The sequence below is a fragment of the Oncorhynchus mykiss genome, chromosome 18, assembly GCF_057628025.1.
Source record: "Oncorhynchus mykiss isolate SJ-2025 chromosome 18, ASM5762802v1, whole genome shotgun sequence".
Taxonomy (NCBI): Eukaryota; Metazoa; Chordata; class Actinopteri; order Salmoniformes; family Salmonidae; genus Oncorhynchus; species Oncorhynchus mykiss.
The window spans coordinates 73-22,689 of record NC_143039.1 but is presented as its reverse complement, the minus strand read 5'-3'; the positions used below and the strand labels follow the sequence as shown (position 1 = coordinate 22,689).

The 22,617-nt window shown below is 46.7% G+C and overlaps 1 pseudogene; it reads left to right on the top strand.

Annotated features, from left to right (window-relative positions):
- The first annotated feature begins 1,183 nt into the window (after nucleotides 1–1,183).
- Nucleotides 1,184–22,389, top strand: LOC149975337 (uncharacterized; annotated as a pseudogene).
- Nucleotides 22,390–22,617: the final 228 nt, after the last annotated feature.

The window sequence follows — 22,617 nt, the reverse complement described above, 5'->3', positions numbered from 1 at the left end:
AGAGAGAGAGAGAGAGAGAGAGAGAGAGAGAGAGAGAGAGAGAGAGAGAGAGAGAGACAGAGAGAGAGAGAGAGAGAGAGAGAGAGAGAGAGAGAGAGAGAGAGAGAGAGACAGAGAGAGAGAGAGAGAGAGAGAGAGAGAGGGAGAGAGAGAGAGAGAGAGCAGACTGTGTTTGTGGCTCTCTCTTCTCTTTAATGAAATACTCATGCCTAATGCTTTGGGAGAGGGAGAGAGAGAGAGATGGAGAGCAATCTGTGTTTGTGGCTCTCTCCAATACTCAGTGAAATACTTGTGCCTAATGCTTTGGGAGAGAGAGAGAGAGAGAGAGAGAGACAGAGAGAGAGAGAGCAGACTGTGTTTGTGGCTTTCTCCTCTCTGATCCTCAGTGAAAAACTCATGTCTAACGACGTTGCTAAATGCACAGGCAGATTGATAATGACAGTCGAAGACGAATCACTGATAAGAGCTATCCGGGAAGAGAGAGAGAGCTCGTGTGCAGGGGCTGGATAGAGGGATGAGGGGGACGGTGTGACTCCTGTTGACGCATCACATCTCTGGGTTGACGCCTCAGAGGTTGTAAAAGAAAGATGGCGGACAAAAGAACCATTAAGGTCTGGTTTGTTGGTGTTGTCAGTGTTCTACATCTCTGTAGTGGAGATGGAGGAGGCTGGGGGAGGGGAGGGGTGGTGGGGAGAGGTGGACGGAGATGGGGGTCAAGGGATGGTGGGGGGGGGTAGAGGAGGCCATGGGAGGGGAGGGGTGTTGGGGTCATTTTTTCTGCTGAGAGCAGGTTCACTAGTAGGACACATTAAGTATGCCACTCTCTCTCACACACACACACACACACATACACACACACACACACACACACACACACGTGAGGTATGACAGTGCAGTGGGGTAATTTCTAACCACTTCCTACAGTCGTCCCACAATTCATTATCAGATTCATTGCGATCAATATGTTTTAATAATTGATACAGAAAAGCAGTGACAGTTGTCCGTTGTGTCCTGACGTTGTACTGTGTGTATTCTGTGTGTATTCTGTGTGTGTTCTGTGTGTGTTCTGTGTGTGTTCTGTGTGTATTCTGTGTGTTTGTAGCCACAATACCTAGAGTAGATAGCCTCTATCCCCAGCTAATGGATGAACACAGTGGCTCTGCAACGTGAGTGATCTCTCAGGATGTCTCACGGTGTCTCAGGATCTCTCAGGATGTCTCAGGATGTCTCAGGATGTCTCAGGATGTCCCAGGATGTCTCAGGATGTCCCAGGATGTCTCAGGATGTCTCGGGATGTCTCAGGATCTCCCAGGATGTCTCAGGATGTCTCAGGATGTCCCAGGATGTCTCAGGACGTCTCAGGATGTCTCAGGATGTTGCTCAGGGTGTTGCTCAGGGCTGGGTGTTGCTCAGCCATATGGGCCCCTGTGCATTTAAAACTAGTTCACTATTATACAGACTAAGGGATCCACCAGACACCCTCCTCTCCTTTGTAAATGGTGCAGTGGAATGGACAATAACACACTATCTAGTTAGTGATCACAGCAGCCAACAGAAAGGCTTGTTTGGAATCAGCCCTAGAACAGCACCCTTGACTGACAACTTTAGGGGAGGGGCGGAGGGGGAGGGACGGATGGGCAGCGGGGGGGGGGGGGGGGGGGGGGGGGGATAGGGAATAGGGTTCTATAGGGCTCTGGTCTAAAGTAGTGCACTATATAGGGAATAGGGTTCTATAGGGCTCTCGTCTAAAGTAGTGCACTATATATGGAGTAGGGTTCTATAGGGCTCTGGTCTAAAGTAGTGCACTATGTAGGGAATAGGGTTCTATAGGGCTCTGGTCTAAAGTAGTGCACTATATAGGGAATAGGGTTCTATAGGGCTCTGGTCTAAAGTAGTGCAATATATATATATGGAGTAGGGTTCTATAGGGCTCTGGTCTAAAGTAGTGCACTATATAGGGAATAGGGTTCTATAGGGCTCTGGTCTAAAGTAGTGCACTATATATAGGGAATAGGGTTCTATAGTGCCCTGGTCTAAAGTAGTGCACTATATATGGAATAGGGTTCTATAGGGCTCTGGTCTAAAGTAGTGCACTACATAGGGAATATTTTTCCATATGGAACACTTCCCTGGTTATTTTTGACTCCTGTTCTGGAAGGTTTTAAAGGTGTTTGTGATTGCATGTTACGGTGAGTGAATGAGGACCCAAAAGCGAACTAACTTAAACAGAGCTTCTTTAATAACCAAACATAGGTAGGCTCAGATAGACCGGCAGATTCCGACAGGACAGGACAAGGTTACAGCAAACATGACGATAGTCTGGCTCAGGCATGAAACACAACAAACAAGAATCCGACAAGGACAGGAACAAAAACAGAGAGAGATATAGGGGACTAATCAGAGGGAAAAGGGGAACAGGTGGGAGAAGGGGTGACGAGGTAGTCAAGAGGAGACAAGGAACAGCTGGGGGAAAGCGGGGGAGAAAAGGTAACCTAATACGACCAGCAGAGGGAGACAGGGTGAAAGGAAAGGACAGAAAGACACAACATGACAATACATGACATTGCAGGGCTTTAAATGATTCTATGAAGTAGTGTAGGGAACATTTAATTTATTGATTCAGCTGCACATCTGGTTCTCACACACAGACGTTGACTCAACAGGGTTCTCACCTGCACTGGTCGCACACCTTCTAATAAACCTTATAATAAACCTTACAATAAACCTTATAATAAACCTTATAATAAACCTTATAATACACCTTTTAATAAACCTTATAATAAACCTTATAATACACCTCATAATAAACCTTATAATAAACCTTATAATAAACCTTATAATAAACCTTTTAATAAACCTTATAATAAACCTTATAATACACCTTATAATAAACCTTATAATAAACCTTATAATAAACCTTATAATAAACCTTTTAATAAACCTTATAATAAACCTTTTAATAAACCTTATAATAAACCTTTTAATAAACCTTTTAATAAACCTTATAATAAACCTTATAATAAACCTTATAATAAACCTTATAATAAACCTTTTAATACACCTTATAATAAACCTTATAATAAACCTTTTAATAAACCTTATAATAAACCTTATAATAAACCTTTTAATAAACCTTATAATAAACCTTACAATAAACCTTATAATAAACCTTATAATAAACCTTATAATAAACCTTATAATTAACCTTATAATAAACCTTATAATAAACCTTACAATAAACCTTATAATAAACCTTATAATAAACCTTATAATAAACCTTATAATAAACCTTATAATAAACCTTTTAATAAACTCTACAGCCGTTGGCTTGTATTCACAGAGTGACGCATCGGATCGCATTGCCTTTTACCTCATATTCGTTTGGGCTGGTGGGGGACCTGATCCTAAATCAGAACCCCTACTCTGAGACTCCGTGTGAATCCAGGCCTTTGATCCCAAATCAGAACCCCTACTCTGAGACTCCGTGTGAATCCAGGCCTTTGATCCCAAATCAGAACCACACACTCTGAGACGCTGTGTGAATCCAGGCCTTTGATCCCAAATCAGAACCACACACTCTGAGACGCTGTGTGAATCCAGGCCTTTGATCCCAAATCAGAACCACACACTCTGAGACGCTGTGTGAATCCAGGCCTTTGATCCCAAATCAGAACCACACACTCTGAGACGCTGTGTGAATCCAGGCCTTTGATCCCAAATCAGAACCACACACTCTGAGACGCTGTGTGAATCCAGGCCTTTGATCCCAAATCAGAACCACACACTCTGAGACGCTGTGTGAATCCAGGCCTTTGATCCCAAATCAGAACCCCTACTCTGAGACGCTGTGTGAATCCAGGCCTTTGATCCCAAATCAGAACCACACACTCTGAGACGCTGTGTGAATCCAGGCCTTTGATCCCAAATCAGAATCCCTACTCTGAGACTCCGTGTGAATCCAGGCCTTTGATCCCAAATCAGAACCCCTACTCTGAGACGCTGTGTGAATCCAGGCCTTTGATCCCAAATCAGAACCCCTACTCTGAGACGCTGTGTGAATCCAGGCATTTAATCCCAAATCAGAACCACACACTCTGAGACGCTGTGTGAATCCAGGCCTTTAATCCCAAATCAGAACCCCTACTCTGAGACGCTGTGTGAATCCAGGCATTTAATCCCAAATCAGAACCACACACTCTGAGACGCTGTGTGAATACAGGCATTTAATCCCAAATCAGAACCCCTACTCTGAGACGCTGTGTGAATCCAGGCATTTAATCCCAAATCAGAACCACACACTCTGAGACGCTGTGTGAATACAGGCCTTTAATCCCAAATCAGAACCCCTACTCTGAGACGCTGTGTGAATCCAGGCATTTAATTCCAAATCAGAACCACACACTCTGAGACGCTGTGTGAATCCAGGCCTTTGATCCCAAATCAGAACCCCTACTCTGAGACGCTGTGTGAATCCAGGCATTTAATCCCAAATCAGAACCACACACTCTGAGACGCTGTGTGAATCCAGGCCTTTAATCCCAAATCAGAACCACACACTCTGAGACGCTGTGTGAATCCAGGCCTTTGATCCCAAATCAGAACCACACACTCTGAGACGCTGTGTGAATCCAGGCCTTTGATCCCAAATCAGAACCACACACTCTGAGACGCTGTGTGAATCCAGGCCTTTGATCCCAAATCAGAACCCCTACTCTGAGACGCTGTGTGAATCCAGGCATTTAATCCCAAATCAGAACCACACACTCTGAGACGCTGTGTGAATCCAGGCCTTTGATCCCAAATCAGAACCCCTACTCTGAGACGCTGTGTGAATCCAGGCATTTAATCCCAAATCAGAACCACACACTCTGAGACGCTGTGTGAATCCAGGCATTTAATCCCAAATCAGAACCACACACTCTGAGACGCTGTGTGAATCCAGGCCTTTGATCCCAAATCAGAACCCCTACTCTGAGACGCTGTGTGAATCCAGGCCTTTGATCCCAAATCAGAACCACACACTCTGAGACGCTGTGTGAATCCAGGCCTTTGATCCCAAATCAGAACCCCTACTCTGAGACGCTGTGTGAATCCAGGCCTTTGATCCCAAATCAGAACCACACACTCTGAGACGCTGTGTGAATCCAGGCCTTTGATCCCAAATCAGAATCCCTACTCTGAGACTCCGTGTGAATCCAGGCCTTTGATCCCAAATCAGAACCCCTACTCTGAGACGCTGTGTGAATCCAGGCATTTAATCCCAAATCAGAACCACACACTCTGAAACGCTGTGTGAATCCAGGCCTTTAATCCCAAATCAGAACCCCTACTCTGAGACGCTGTGTGAATCCAGGCATTTAATCCCAAATCAGAACCACACACTCTGAGACGCTGTGTGAATACAGGCATTTAATCCCAAATCAGAACCCCTACTCTGAGACGCTGTGTGAATCCAGGCATTTAATCCCAAATCAGAACCACACACTCTGAGACGCTGTGTGAATACAGGCCTTTAATCCCAAATCAGAACCCCTACTCTGAGACGCTGTGTGAATCCAGGCATTTAATTCCAAATCAGAACCACACACTCTGAGACGCTGTGTGAATCCAGGCCTTTAATCCCAAATCAGAACCCCTACTCTGAGACGCTGTGTGAATCCAGGCATTTAATCCCAAATCAGAACCACACACTCTGAGACGCTGTGTGAATCCAGGCCTTTAATCCCAAATCAGAACCACACACTCTGAGACGCTGTGTGAATCCAGGCCTTTGATCCCAAATCAGAACCACACACTCTGAGACGCTGTGTGAATCCAGGCCTTTGATCCCAAATCAGAACCACACACTCTGAGACGCTGTGTGAATCCAGGCCTTTGATCCCAAATCAGAACCCCTACTCTGAGACGCTGTGTGAATCCAGGCATTTAATCCCAAATCAGAACCACACACTCTGAGACGCTGTGTGAATCCAGGCCTTTGATCCCAAATCAGAACCCCTACTCTGAGACGCTGTGTGAATCCAGGCATTTAATCCCAAATCAGAACCACACACTCTGAGACGCTGTGTGAATCCAGGCATTTAATCCCAAATCAGAACCACACACTCTGAGACGCTGTGTGAATCCAGGCCTTTGATCCCAAATCAGAACCCCTACTCTGAGACGCCGTGTGAATCCAGGCCATTGATGAAGGAACCCAACAGTTCTCATATCACTGTCTGTTAGTCAAGACAGCTGACTATCAATATCTAGTGAGGTTGGTGGTCTTGTGATGCCAAGGTCATGGGTTCAAATCCCAACACGGACAATATATACATGCTAAACGTGTAGCTATGCATATATTCACTGTAAGTCAACATTAAACCCACAGAATATTAATAGTGAAAAACATTAAACCCACAGAATATTAATAGTGAACAACATTAAACCCACAGAATATGGTCTAAAGTAGTGCACTACAGAGGGTAGTAGGGTGCTATTTGGGATGCTACTGAGCCATCCTTCCTTGACTACATTAAAAAGATACGATTAGAGGAGGTACAGTTCCCTCCCTCCCTCCCTCCCTCCCTCCCTCCCTCCCTCCCTCCCTCCCTCCCTCCCTCCCTCCCTCCCTCCCTCCCTCCCTCCCTCCCTGCCTCCCTGTCTCCCTGTCTCCCTGCCTCCCTGCCTCCCTGCCTCCTTCCCTCCTAAGGATCGGAGCGAACCGACTGGGGCCAAGTTTGAAAAGATTAATGGGCTATGACAATGTTTCACCTGAGGGAAAAGTTTTTTTGCAATATCTTCTGAGTTGTGCTGATATTGAGAGGAGTGATAGAGAGTGGAGAGGAGCGAGAGAGAGAAGAGAAGAGAGAGCTGCTGAGAGAGCAGAGAGAGCAGAGAGAGCAGAGAGAGAGAGCAGAGAGAGCAGAGAGAGCAGAGAGAGCAGAGAGAGAGAGAGCAGAGAGAGAGGAGAGCAGAGAGAGCAGAGAGAGCAAAGAGAGAGGAGAGAGAAGAGAAGATAGCGCTGCAGAGAGAGCAGAGAGAGGAGAGGTGAGGAGAGGAGAGGAGAGGAAAGGAGAGGAGAGGAGATGAGAGGAGAAGAGAGGAGAGGAGAGGCTCAATCTGGTAGCCTGTTATATCTTTACATTCTTCATCCACATTACTTCTGACTGCCTGACTGCCTGACTGGGTGACTGCCTGACTGGGTGACTGGGTGACTGGGTGACTGCCTGACTGGGTGACTGGGTGACTGGGTGACTGGGTGACTGCCTGACTGGGTGACTGCCTGACTGCCTGACTGGGTGACTGCCTGACTGCCTGACTGGGTGACTGCCTGACTGCCTGACTGCCTGACTGGGTGACTGCCTGACTGCCTGACTGGGTGACTGCCTGACTGCCTGACTGGGTGACTGCCTGACTGCCTGACTGGGTGACTGGGTGACTGCCTGACTGGGTGACTGCCTGACTGCCTGACTGCCTGACTGGGTGACTGCCTGACTGCCTGACTGGGTGACTGCCTGACTGCCTGACTGCCTGACTGGGTGACTGGGTGACTGCCTGACTGGGTGACTGCCTGACTGCCTGACTGCCTGACTGGGTGACTGCCTGACTGCCTGACTGAGTGACTGCCTGACTGCCTGACTGGGTGACTACCTGACTGCCTGACTGCCTGACTGGGTGACTGGGTGACTGCCTGACTGCCTGACTGGGTGACTGCCTGACTGCCTGACTGGGTGACTGCCTGACTGCCTGACTGCCTGACTGCCTGACTGGGTGACTGGGTGACTGCCTGACTGCCAGACTGCCTGACTGGGTGACTGCCTGACTGGGTGACTGCCTGACTGCCTGACTGCCTGACTGGGTGACTGCCTGACTGCCTGACTGGGTGACTGCCTGCCAGCCTGACTGCCTGACTGCCTGACTGCCAGCCTGCCTGACTGGGTGACTGCCTGACTGGGTGACTGCCTGACTGGGTGACTTCCTGACTCGGTGACTGCCTGACTGGGTGACTTCCTGACTGGGTGACTGCCTGACTGCCTGCCTGCCTGACTGCCTGACTGGGTGACTGCCTGACTGGGTGACTGCCTGACTGCCTGACTGCCTGACTGGGTGACTGCCTGACTGACTGCCTGACTGGGTGACTGCCTGACTGACTGCTGGCAGACATCATGTTTCCTGTATGTACAGTAAGGGCTGGCTTTTCAAGGACGTTTTAGGACATGAAACGATAAAAAACATTTGTCTGATTGAGTTAATCTGCTGTATGAGTGAACGATGTACTGGAGTGATAGCTTTCTGTAAAGAGGAGATACTGTAGTTTAACAACTTAGTTTTAAACAACCAAAACGTTTCATTTGTGTCTCTGAAGCATATCCTGTTCAATGCAAACTGCTGTGTCATGACTGCTGTAGTGTAGGCCTGTTGTACTGTATCTCTGGAGCAGATGGAGACTGCTGTGTCATGACTGCTGTAGTGTGGGCCTGTTGTACTGTATCACTGGAGCAGATGGAGACTGCTGTGTCATGACTGCTGTAGTGTAGAGGCCTGTTGTACTGTATCACTGGAGCAGATGGAGACTGCTGTCTGCTGTAGCGTAGAGGCCTGATGTACTGTATCACTGGAGCAGGTGGAGACTGCTGTCTGTTGTAGTGTAGGCCTGTTGTACTGTATCACTGGAGCAGATGGAGACTGCTGTCTGTTGTAGTGTAGGCCTGTTGTACTGTATCACTGGAGCAGGTGGAGACTGCTGTGTGTTGTAGTGTAGGCCTGTTGTACTGTATCACTGGAGCAGATGGAGACTGCTGTCTGTTGTAGTGTAGGCCTGTTGTACTGTATCACTGGAGCAGATGGAGACTGCTGTCTGTTGTAGTGTAGGCCTGTTGTACTGTATCACTGGAGCAGGTGGAGACTGCTGTCTGTTGTAGTGTAGGCCTGTTGTACTGTATCACTGGAGCAGGTGGAGACTGCTGTCTGTTGTAGTGTAGGCCTGTTGTACTGTATCACTGGAGCAGGTGGAGACTGCTGTCTGTTGTAGTGTAGGCCTGTTGTACTGTATCACTGGAGCAGATGCAGACTGCTGTCTGCTGTAGTGTAGGCCTGTTGTACTGTATCACTGGAGCAGGTGGAGACTGCTGTCTGTTGTAGTGTAGGCCTGTTGTACTGTATCACTGGAGCAGGTGGAGACTGCTGTCTGTTGTAGTGTAGGCCTGTTGTACTGTATCACTGGAGCAGGTGGAGACTGCTGTCTGTTGTAGTGTAGGCCTGTTGTACTGTATCGCTGGAGCAGATGGAGACTGCTGTCTGCTGTAGCGTAGAGGCCTGTTGTACTGTATCACTGAAACAGATGGAGACTGCTGTCTGTTGTAGTGTAGGCCTGTTGTACTGTATCGCTGGAGCAGATGGAGACTGCTGTCTGTTGTAGTGTAGGCCTGTTGTACTGTATCACTGGAGCAGATGGAGACTGCTGTGTCATGACTGCTGTAACGTAGAGGCCTGTTGTACTGTATCGCTGGAGCAGATGGAGACTGCTGTCTGCTGTAGCGTAGAGGCCTGTTGTACTGTATCACTGGAGCAGATGGAGACTGCTGTGTCATGACTGCTGTAGTGTAGAGGCCTGTTGTACTGTATCACTGGAGCAGATGGAGACTGCTGTGTCATGACTGCTGTAACGTAGAGGCCTGTTGTACTGTATCGCTGGAGCAGATGGAGACTGCTGTCTGTTGTAGTGTAGGCCTGTTGTACTGTATCGCTGGAGCAGATGGAGACTGCTGTCTGTTGTACTGTATCACTGGAGCAGATGGAGACTGCTGTCTGTTGTAGTGTAGAGGCCTGTTGTACTGTATCTCTGGAGCAGATGGAGACTGCTGTCTGTTGTAGTGTATCACTGGAGCAGATGGAGACTGCTGTCTGTTGTAGTGTAGGCCTGTTGTACTGTATCACTGGAGCAGATGGAGACTGCTGTGTCATGTCTGCTGTAACGTAGGCCTGTTGTACTGTATCTCTGGAGCAGATGGAGACTGCTGTCTGCTGTAGTGTAGAGGCCTGTTGTACTGTATCACTGGAACAGATGGAGACTGCTGTCTGTTGTAGTGTAGAGGCCTGTTGTACTGTATCTCTGGAGCAGATGGAGACTGCTGTCTGTTGTAGTGTAGGCCTGTTGTACTGTATCACTGGAGCAGATGGAGACTGCTGTGTCATGTCTGCTGTAACGTAGGCCTGTTGTACTGTATCACTGGAGCAGATGGAGACTGCTGTCTGTTGTAGTGTAGAGGCCTGTTGTACTGTATCACTGGAGCAGATGGAGACTGCTGTCTGTTGTAGTGTATCACTGGAGCAGATGGAGACTGCTGTCTGTTGTAGTGTAGGCCTGTTGTACTGTATCACTGGAGCAGATGGAGACTGCTGTGTCATGTCTGCTGTAGTGTAGGCCTGTTGTACTGTATCACTGGAGCAGATGGAGACTGCTGTGTCATGTCTGCTGTAGTGTAGGCCTGTTGTACTGTATCGCTGGAGCAGATGGAGACTGCTGTCTGTTGTACTGTATCACTGGAGCAGATGGAGACTGCTGTCTGTTGTAGTGTAGGCCTGTTGTACTGTATCACTGGAGCAGATGGAGACTGCTGTGTCATGTCTGCTGTAACGTAGGCCTGTTGTACTGTATCACTGGAGCAGATGGAGACTGCTGTCTGCTGTAGTGTAGGCCTGTTGTACTGTTTCACTGGAGCAGGTGGAGACTGCTGTCTGCTGTAGTGTAGAGGCCTGTTGTACTGTATCACTGGAGCAGATGGAGACTGCTGTGTCATGTCTGCTGTATTGTAAAGGCCTGTTGTACTGTATCACTGGAGCAGATGGAGACTGCTGTCTATTGTAGTGTAGGCCTGTTGTACTGTATCACTGGAGCAGATGGAGACTGCTGTCTACTGTAGTGTAGAGGCCTGTTGTACTGTATCACTGGAGCAGATGGAGACTGCTGTCTACTGTAGTGTAGAGGCCTGTTGTACTGTATCACTGGAGCAGGTGGAGACTGCTGTGTCATGACTGCTGTAGCGTAGAGGCCTGTTGTACTGTATCGCTGGAGCAGATGGAGACTGCTGTGTCATGTCTGCTGTAGTGTAGGCCTGTTGTACTGTATCGCTGGAGCAGATGGAGACTGCTGTCTGTTGTACTGTATCACTGGAGCAGATGGAGACTGCTGTCTGTTGTAGTGTAGGCCTTTTGTACTGTATCACTGGAGCAGATGGAGACTGCTGTGTCATGTCTACTGTAGTGTAGAGGCCTGTTGTACTGTATCACTGGAGCAGATGGAGACTGCTGTGTCATGTCTGCTGTAGTGTAGAGGCCTGTTGTACTGTATCACTGAAACAGATGGAGACGGCTGTCTGCTGTAGTGTAGAGGCCTGTTGTACTGTATCACTGGAGCAGATGGAGACTGCTGTGTCATGTCTGCTGTAGTGTAGAGGCCTGTTGTACTGTATCACTGGAGCAGGTGGAGACTGTTAGGGACTTGTACATGCTGACAAATCATCTGCTTTATAGCTTCAGGACCTTTCGGTCTGGTTTCCTGGACAACAGATTGCGACTGGTTCTGGACTAAAATTTTTTATTGACGGTAGAGAATCTCTGTGTCCGGGAAACGGCCCATCGATGTCTAGGTGGGTGAACAGGAAGTGAGTTGCATCGTGGGATTGTTTGGGATGCGAATACTGTCTAACTATAAGAGCCTAATGAGGCCTTAGGGTGGAACCAGGGTGTGAAACACCAACATGAATACCCTCCTCCTCCTCTTCCTCCCTCTTAATCCCTGGATCAACAGTCAAGCTCCTTGTCACCTTGTCTTTCATTATTTTAGTTCCATCTGTGTTAAAGATATTGGTGGCCACTGTCTCCATTACAGAATATCACAGTTACAACTGTGTTAAATTAAACTTCTGTCTACTGTCTCCATTACAGAATATCACAGTTACAACTGTGTTAAATTAAACTTCTGTCTACTGTCTCCATTACAGAATATCACAGTTACAACTGTGTTAAATTAAACAGCTGTCTACTGTCTCCATTACAGAATATCACAGTTACAACTGTGTTAAATTAAGCTGCTGTCCACTGTCTCCATTACAGAATATCACAGTTACAACTGTGTTAAATTAAGCTGCTGTCCACTGTCTCCATTACAGAATATCACAGTTACAACCCTGTTAATGTTACCAGGAGGATATTTACAATGTTTGAGATTAATTTAATAATCTAATTCATTTAATTATCTATCTGAATCTTGGTCACAACATCTTTGTCAGCCTCTGTCTATCGCTCGCCAACATCCAGTGTTGTTCGTCCCAATTGGCATCCTATTCCATAAATAGTGCACTTCTTTCAACCAGGGCTGATTAAAGCTAGTGCACTTCTTTCAACCAGGTCTGGGTAAAGCTAGTGCACTTCTTTCAACCAGGGCTGATTAAAGCTAGTGCACTTCTTTCAACCAGGGCTGGGTAAAGGTAGTGCACTGTGGAATACGGTACCATTTGGGACGTACCCATTGCCATCGAAGTGTGGTGAGATAAAATGATCAGCTTTACAGATCAGAGAGACATCTGATAAATCCACCACATATCACCTTTCCTGTCCTGTCTTAGTGTGGAAGTCTGTCCTGATTTAGTGTTGGAGTCTGTCCTGATTTAGTGTGGAAGTCTGTCCTGATTTAGTGTGGAAGTCTGTCCTGATTTAATGTAGAAGTCTGTCCTGATTTCGTGTGGAAGTCTGTCCTGATTTACTGTGGGAGTCTGTCCTGCTTTAGTGTGGAAGTCTGTCCTGATTTAGTGTGGAAGTTTGTCCTGATTTAGTGTGGAAGTCTGTCCTGTTTTAATGTGGACGTCTGTCCTGATTTAGTGTGGAAATCTGTCCTGATTTAGTGTGGAAGTCTGTCCTGATTTAATGTGGAAGTCTGTCCTGATTTAGTGTGAAAGTCTGTCCAGATTTAGTGTGGAAGTCTGTCCTGCTTTAGTGTGGAAGTCTGTCCTGCTTTAGTGTGGAAATCTGTCCTGTTTTAGTGTTGGAGTCTGTCCTGTCTTAGTGTGGAAGTCTGTCCTGTTTTAGTGTGGAAGTCTGTCCTTATTTAGTGTGGAAGTCTGTCCTGTTTTAGTGTGGAAGTCTGTCCTGATTTAGTGTGGAAGTCTGTCCTGTTTTAGTGTGGAAGTCTGTCCTGATTTAGTGTGGAAGTCTGTCCTGATTTAGTGTGTAAGTCTGTCCTGATTTAGTGTGGAAGTCTGTCCCAATTTAGTGTCGAAGTCTGTCCTTATTTAGTGTGGAAGTCTGTCCTGATTTAGTGTGGAAGTCTGTCCCAATTTAGTGTGGAAGTCTGTCCTTCTTTGAGAACGTGGAACACCAATACAAACCAAAATCACAGGTCATTCATTCATTCATTCATGTTCACCTTGATGATTTTACTAACATTCACCACAGCATTGGATGGGCAATGTCCAACGGTTGTCAACAAACTAGGTCCCATCCATTACTGTTCCATGAATACCTTTGAAACACTGCATGATTATTGAAACACAACGTCTACCAGTAGCCTTAAAAACAACCGTTTCCCTTTAGCCGACACCCTGAACCGTATTGATCAGAATGCTGTCAGTTCAAATGGGCCTTTCTTTCTTGCTGTGAAATGAGGAGAGCGGAGTAGAGGCTGGAAGAACATGTTTCTGGACTTTGCTTATTTACACATCATTAGGTCTATAAGATTACAGGTTGATGATGATGATGAATGATGATGATGATGATGATGATGAATCTATGCACCCCACTCCCACTTCCATTCCTCCTCTTCCTCGTCTCACTTCAAACCATCCTTCCTTCCTCTCCTCCACCCCTCCTCCTCCATTCCTCCTCTTCCTCATCTCACCTCAAACCATCCTTCCCTCCGCACCCTCACCCCTCCTCCATTCCTCCTCTTCCTCGTCTCACGTCAAACCATCCTTCCCTCCGCACCCTCACCCCTCCTCCATTCCTCCTCTTCCTCGTCTCACCTCAAACCATCCTTCCCTCCTCTCCCCCGCTCCTCCTCCTTTCCTCCTCTCCCCAACTCCTCCTCCATTCCTCCTCTTCCTCGTCTCACCTCAAACCATCCTTCCCTCCTCTCCTCCACCCCTCCTCCTCCATTCCTCCTCTTCCTCATCTCACCTCAAACCATCCTTCCCCCCGCACCCTCACCCCTCCTCCATTCCTCCTCTTCCTCATCTCACGTCAAACCATCCTTCCCTCCTCTCCCCCACTCCTCTTCTCCCCCACTCCCCTTAGGCGTTCCAAATTCCACCCTATTTCTTGTGTGGTGCTCTATTTTAACCAGGGCATCAAAAGGCTGTGGTATAGTGCACTATGTAGGGAATAGGGTGCATCTCTCTCCCCCTCTCATCTCTTATGAGTGTTCTAATTGGGTTCATTGATGTGAAATGTTGAACAGATTTTGATCATCAGTGTGTTGTCACATCTACTGATGGGGTTTTATTCTATATAGTGCACTACTTTGGCACCCTATTCTATATATAGTGCACTACTTTGGCACTCTATTCTATATATAGTGCACTACTTTGACACCCTATTCTATATAGTGCACTACTTTGGCACCCAATTCTATATAGTGCACTACTTTGACACCCAATTCTATATAGTGCACTACTTTGACACCCTATTCTATATATAGTGCACTACTTTGGCACCCTATTCTATATATAGTGCACTACTTTGACACCCTATTCTATATAGTGCACTACTTTGGCACCCAATTATATATGTAAAGCCCTCCCTTGGTACCCTATTCTATATATATAGTGCACCACTTTGGCACCCTATTCTATATATATTGCACTACTTTGACACCCTATTCTATATATAGTGCACTACTTTGGTACCAATTCTATATGTAGAGCCCTACCTTGGTACCCTATTCTATATATATAGAGCACTACTTTGGCACCCTATTGTATGTATAGTGCACTACTTTGGTACCCTATTCTATATATAGTGCACTACTTTGGTAACCTATTCTACATATAGTGCACTACTTTTGACCAGGACCTATAGGGCAGTATGTAGGAAATTGCGACTGGTCCAAACTAGTGCACTAGTAGGGAAAAGGGTACCATTTGGGAAGTGTGATAATAACAAACACAGAACGCCATCATCACCATCCAGCCAGTCCCGGCCTGCACCGGCCACTCCCGGCCAGCCCCGGCCGCTCCCGGCCAGTCCCGGGCCAATCCAGGCCAGTCCCAGTCAGTCCCAGCCAGTCCCAGCCAGTCCCAGCCAATCCAGGCCAGCCCCGGCCAGCCCCGGCCAGTCCCAGCCAGTCCCAGCCAATCCTGGCCAGCCCCGGCAAGTCCCAGCCAATCCATGCCAGCCCCAGCCTGCCGCGGCCAGTCACAGTCACACCCAGCCAGTCCCAGTCAGTCCCAGTCAGTCCCGGCCAGTCCCATCCAGTCCCAGTCAGTCCCAGTCAGTCCCAGTCAGTCCCGGTCAGTCCCGGCCAGTCCCAGTCAGTCCCGGCCAGTCCCATCCAGTCCCAGTCAGTCCCAGTCAGTCCCAGTCAGTCCCAGTCAGTCCCGGCCAGTCCCGGCCAGTTCCTGTCAGTCCCAGTCAGTCCCGGCCAGTCCCTGTAAGTCCCGGCCAGTCCCGGTCAATCCCAGTCAGTCCCGGCCAGTCCCAGCCAGTCCCAGTCAGTCCCGGCTCCACCACTATGATATGTGACTCTTGTTGACTGCTCTTTCCCTGGGCCTCTTTCCACATCTCACAGCACTGCAACCCACTGTATAACTACATCAATGTCATTTATACTGTAAATAAGATATGTTTTATGTAAATTGAACTCCTGGTAATCTTTAATGTGTTGTGTTATGCAAAAAAAAAATGTTTAAAAATTGACCTGTTTTTTTTGTTGCTTTGTTGTTTTCCTCGTTTTTTATTTTTTTTATTTTTTTTTGCTTGTTGTATGTAATGTCATAATAATTCTGATCTGAAATCAGTCCCAAGGTGTCTACAGTGCTCTTTATAACCCTGTTTTATGAAAATACGACTGTTTACTATCTATCTTTAGGAATTTCATAATAAATGGTTCCAACGAGACGATACCTTTCAGTGTTTTTAATTCCGTTTTAACCATACATGTTATATTTGGTGTTAGAAATACAGCGACTGTGTCCAGCTGAGCTTTAGCGGTAGAAACATTAAACACTCTGGTAGTTTCACTGCAGGAGATCACTCAGGTTTCACTGTTAGTAATAAGATATACATAGATGAACAGAGACCCTCTGGCATCCTCTGACATCATCTAACATCATCTAGTCTACTAACAGGAGTACGGGCAGACATCCTCTGACATCATCTAGTCTACTAACAGGAGTACGGGCAGACATCATCTGACATCATCTAACATCATCTAGTCCACTAACAGGAGTATGGGCAGACATCCTCTGACATCATCTAGTCTACTAACAGGAGTACGGGCAGACATCATCTGACATCATCTAACATCATCTAGTCCACTAACAGGAGTATGGGCAGACATCATCTGACATCATCTAACATCATCTAGTCCACTAACAGGAGTATGGGCAGACATCCTCTGACATCATCTAACATCATCTAGTCCACTAACAGGAGTATGGGCAGACATCCTCTGACATCCTCTGACATCATCTAGTCTACTAACAGGAGTATGGGCAGACATCCTCTGACATCATCTAGTCTACTAACAGGAGTATGGACAGACATCCTCTGACATCATCTAGTCTACTAACAGGAGTATGGGCAGACATCCTCTGACATCATCTAGTCTACTAACAGGAGTATGGGCTAACACCATCTGACATCCTCTGACATCATCTAGTCTACTAACAGGAGTATGGTCTGACACCATCTGACATCCTCTGACATCATCTAGTCTACTAAAAGGAGTATGGACTGACATCATCTGACATCATCTAGTCTACTAACAGGAGTATGGACTGACATCATCTGACATCATCTAGTCTACTAACAGGAGTATGCACTGACATCATCTGACATCATCTAGTCTACTAACAGGATTATGGGCAGACATCATCTGACATCATCTAGTCTCCTAACAGGAGTACGGACTGACATCATCTGACATCCTCTGACATCATCTAGTCTACAAACATGATTATTGGGCAGACATCCTCTGACATCATCTAGTCTACTAACAGGAGTATGGACTGACATCATCTGACATCATCTAGTCTCCTAACAGGAGTACGGACTGACATCATCTGACATCCTCTGACATCATCTAGTCTACTAACAGGATTATGGGCAGACATCCTCTGACATCATCTAGTCTACTAACAGGAGTATGGACAGACATCCTCTGACATCATCTAGTCTACTAACAGGAGTATGGACAGACATCCTCTGACATCATCTAGTCTACTAACAGGAGTATGGACAGACATCCTCTGACATCATCTAGTCTACTAACAGGAGTATGGGCAGACATCCTCTGACATCATCTAGTCTACTAACAGGAGTATGGACAGACATCCTCTGACATCCTCTGACCTCATCTAGTCTACTAACAGGATTATGGGCAGACATCATCTGACATCATCTAGTCTCCTAACAGGAGTACGGACTGACATCATCTGACATCCTCTGACATCATTTAGTCTACTTACAGGAGTATGGACAGACATCCTCTGACATCCTCTGACATCATCTAGTCTACTAACAGGAGTATGGACAGACATCCTCTGACATCCTCTGACATCATCTAGTCTACTAACAGGATTATGGACAGACATCCTCTGACATCCTCTGACATAATCTAGTCTACTAACAGGAGTATGGACAGACATCCTCTTGACATCATCTCACACTATATTGTTCATCATGGTGGACTCATCCGTGATGTCCTGGCTGGCCTTGAACCTCCGGGATCTTTTTGAGTGTTGCTGTGAGCCATTTACCGTACGGTAAGATACATTCTGATGTTTTGCCAAAATCCTCTTTTAGCTTGTTGTGGCCCTGTAAGTGCTGGACAGGACTCCCTAGCCTTTTACCATAGTACACTGGAAGGATGTCTGGAGCTTTCCTGGGGGGTTGATATGAAGTCTGGCTGTTTCAGCAATGCTTGAACCCATGCAGAGCTCAACTCTGCCTGTACCACACATGAGGAGAGGAGAGGTGAGAGGAGAGGTGAGAGGAGAGGAAAGTAAGGGAGGGGAAGATAGAGGAGGGAGGAGAGGAGAGGACGAGAGGGGAGGGAAGGAGAGGGGAGAGGACGGGAGGAGAGGAGAGGAGAGGAGAGGAGAGGAGAATGAGAGGAGAGGGAAGGGGAGAGGGGAGAGGAGAGGAGAGGAGAGGAGAGGAGAGGAGAGGAGAGGAGAGGAGAGGAGAGGAGAGGAGAGGAGAGGAGAGGAGAGGAGAGGAGAGGGAAGAGGAGAGGGGAGGGGAGAGGAGAGGAGAGGGGTTGAATTTTCAAAATGCAGAGCCAACAACATATCTATGGAAAGTAGGGCTAACTCTTTAATCCCTCACTCCGTGTGTACGCTGCCCAGTAGAGCTTAGTCTGCATTTGACTCATAAAGAGAGAAGGAGGACGGAGGACTGATGGTTAAATAAATATATAAAGGCTTTCACATACAGATGTCCTTTTACATGGCCACTCACCAACCAGCAGCACTGACCCAAACCACACTTAACCAGTCTCCTTCATCACTGTTCCCTACATAGTAACCTACTTTAGACCAGGAACCCTATCGGGCACTGTGTAGGGAATAGCATGCCGTTTTGGGGATTTATACAAGCCTGTCTCAGCAGACCTGGTTTAAATACTTTTTTGTTATTTTTATGATTTGAAATACCTCATCTGTGCTCGATTGAGCATGCCTGGCTTCATAGACCAAATCAATACATGCCAAAAAACCCGCCCATCTGGTACTCTAGGCTCCAGGCTCGAGTAAACGCTAAAGGTGTTTTGAAAGATTTTAAATAGTATTTGAACTAAAAGGTTGGCTTTTCAGTCACGTTCCTCGTTGTAAAAAAAAAAATATATATATATATATTTATTTGTCTGCATCTCTTCTCTGTGCATCTCTTCTCCCATTCATTCCGTGTTGCTAGGGGTTACAGTGGCTTCACAGTCCCAGATGGAATCCTGGGAGTTTGAGTCAGCAGGACTGCATTGGTTTTTATCTCCCATTCATTCCGTGTTGCTAGGGGTTACAGTGGCTTCACAGTCCCAGATGGAATCCTGGGAGTTTGAGTCAGCAGGACTACATTGGTTTTTATCTCCCATGCATTCCGTGTTGCTAGGGGTTACAGTGGCTTCACAGTCCCAGATGGAATCCTGGGACTTTCCATGTTCCTGTCTAACGTTGTATTCCGTGGACAGTTTTATCTCTAAACTAGACCAGGGTTCAGTTGATATAAAGTAATATAAGCCACCTTCTATTTTCTAGACATCAGATGTGTCCTGGGATTTGGTTCCCATTAGCAAAAAACGGAATTCTTTCCATGTCGCATTCTGCTAATATCAAATGAAATTGTATTGGTCACATACACGTGTTTAGCAGATTTTATTGTGGGTGTAGTGAAATGCTTGTGAACATTTTCTGGGCGAACAATTTAAGGAATAATACATGAAAAATAAAAAATAATGCAGTTTAAGTTTTCTAAGAACTAGAAGCGAGAGCTACAATTTCTCTACAGGTCAAAACACTATTTAATTCTACTATTCTAAGTGTTGAATGATGGTGGTACTCTGTAAGGGTCAAAATACAATTTAATTCTACTATTCTAAGTGTTGAATGATGGTGGTACTCTGTAAGGGTCAAAATACAATTTTATTCTACTATTCTAAGTGTTGAATGATGGTGGTACTCTGTAAGGGTCAAAACACTATTTAATTATACTATTCTAAGTGTTGAATGATGGTGGTACTCTGTAAGGGTCAAAACACTATTTAATTATACTATTCTAAGTGTTGAATGATGGTGGTACTCTGTAAGGGTCAAAACACTATTTAATTATACTATTCTAAGTGTTGAATGATGGTGGTACTCTGTAAGGGTCAAAATACAATTTAATTCTACTATTCTAAGTGTTGAATGATGGTGGTACTCTGTAAGGGTCAAAATACAATTTAATTCTACTATTCTAAGTGTTGAATGATGGTGGTACTCTGTAAGGGTCAAAATACAATTTTATTCTACTATTCTAAGTGTTGAATGATGGTGGTACTCTGTAAGGGTCAAAATACAATTTTATTCTACTATTCTAAGTGTTGAATGATGGTGGTACTCTGTAAGGGTCAAAATACAATTTTATTCTACTATTCTAAGTGTTGAATGATGGTGGTACTCTGTAAGGGTCAAAATACAATTTTATTCTACTATTCTAAGTGTTGAATGATGGTGGTACTCTGTAAGGGTCAAAACACTATTTAATTCTACTATTCTAAGTTAGTAAGCCAGACAGAGATAACTCTTTCACTGTGGGGGTTAGGAAGCCAGAAGTGTCTGACTGGGGGGTTAGGAAACCAGACATAGATAACTGTCTGACTGGGGGGTTAGGAAACCAGACAGATATAAGTGTCTGACTGGGGGGGTTAGGAAGCCAGACAGAGATAACTGGCTGACTGTGGGGGTTAGGAAGCCAGACAGAGATAACTGGCTCACTGGGGGGTTAGGAAACCAGACAGATATAAGTGTCTGACTGGGGGGTTAGGAAACCAGACATAGATAACTGTCTGACTGGGGGGTTAGGAAACCAGACATAGATAACTGTCTGACTGGGGGGTTAGGAAACCAGACAGAGGAACTGTCTCTCTGGGGGGTTAGGAAACCAGACAGAGGAACTGTCTCACTGGGGGGTTAGGAAACCAGACAGAGATAACTGTCTGACTGGGGGGGTTAGGAAACCAGACAGAGTTAACTGTTTCACTGGGGGGTTAGGAAGCCAGACAGATATAACTGTCTGACTGGGGGGTTAGGAAACCAGACATAGATAACTGTCTCACTGGGGGGGTTAGGAAACCAGACATAGATAACTGTCTGACTGGAAGGGGGGGGGGGGGGGGGTTAGGAAACCAGACAGAGATAACTGTCTGACTGGGGGGGGTTAGGAAACCAGACAGAGATAACTGTCTGAATGGGGGGGTTAGGAAGCCAGGCAGAGATAACTGTCTCACTGGGGGGGGTTAGGAAACAAGACAGAGATAACTGCCTCACTGGGGGGGGGGGGGGGGGTTAGGAAACCAGACAGAGGTAACTGTCTGACTGGGGGGGTTAAGAAACCATACAGAGATAACTGTCTCACTGTACAGATTACAGTTACAGACAGTTGACTCAGCCCTGTCAAACACAGTATCCGGTTGTCTGATGAAGCTGCCCAGCATGGATTTGTCCTAAATGGAGGTCTCAGTGTCCTAAACGGAGGTCTCAGTGTCCTAAACCGAGGTCTCAGTGTCCTAAACGGAGGTCTCAGTGTCCTAAACCGAGGTCTCAGTGTCCTAAACGGAGGGCTCAGTGTCCTAAACGGAGGTCTCAGTGTCCTAAACGGAGGTCTCAGTGTCCTAAACGGAGGGCTCAGTGTCCTAAACGGAGGGCTCAGTGTCCTAAACCGAGGTCTCAGTGTCCTAAACGGAGGGCTCAGTGTCCTAAACGGAGGGCTCAGTGTCCTAAACGGAGGTCTCAGTGTCCTAAACGGAGGGCTCAGTGTCCTAAACGGAGGTCTCAGTGTCCTAAACGGAGGTCTCAGTGTCCTAAACGGAGGGCTCAGTGTCCTAAACCGAGGTCTCAGTGTCCTAAACCGAGGTCTCAGTGTCCTAAACGGAGGTCTCAGTGTCCTAAACCGAGGGCTCAGTGTCCTAAACGGAGGTCTCAGTGTCCTAAACCGAGGTCTCAGTGTCCTAAACGGAGGTCTCAGTGTCCTAAACGGAGGGCTCAGTGTCCTAAACCGAGGGCTCAGTGTCCTAAACGGAGGTCTCAGTGTCCTAAACGGAGGTCTCAGTGTCCTAAACGGAGGTCTTAGTGTCCTAAACGGAGGGCTCAGTGTCCTAAACGGAGGGCTCAGTGTCCTAAACCGAGGTCTCAGTGTCCTAAACCGAGGTCTCAGTGTCCTAAACGGAGGTCTCAGTGTCCTAAACGGAGGGCTCAGTGTCCTAAACGGAGGTCTCAGTGTCCTAAACGGAGGTCTCAGTGTCCTAAACGGAGGGCTCAGTGTCCTAAACGGAGGGCTCAGTGTCCTAAACCGAGGTCTCAGTGTCCTAAACGGAGGGCTCAGTGTCCTAAACCGAGGGCTCAGTGTCCTAAACGGAGGTCTCAGTGTCCTAAACGGAGGTCTCAGTGTCCTAAACCGAGGTCTCAGTGTCCTAAACGGAGGGCTCAGAGAGCTATTTAAGGACGTGTCCTAATTGGGACCATATTTCCTATTTAGTGCACTATGTTTTGAACAGGGGACCACAGCACTCTGGTGAAAAGTAGTGCACTATGTAGGAAACGGGGTGCCATTTATGTCACCAGGAGCCAGAGGACTTCCTTGCTGTAACAAGTGGCAGAGTGGAGATATATGTAGATGCTCTTTAGATTGTAGTGATACATACATCATCGGAGCCAGAGGACATTATCT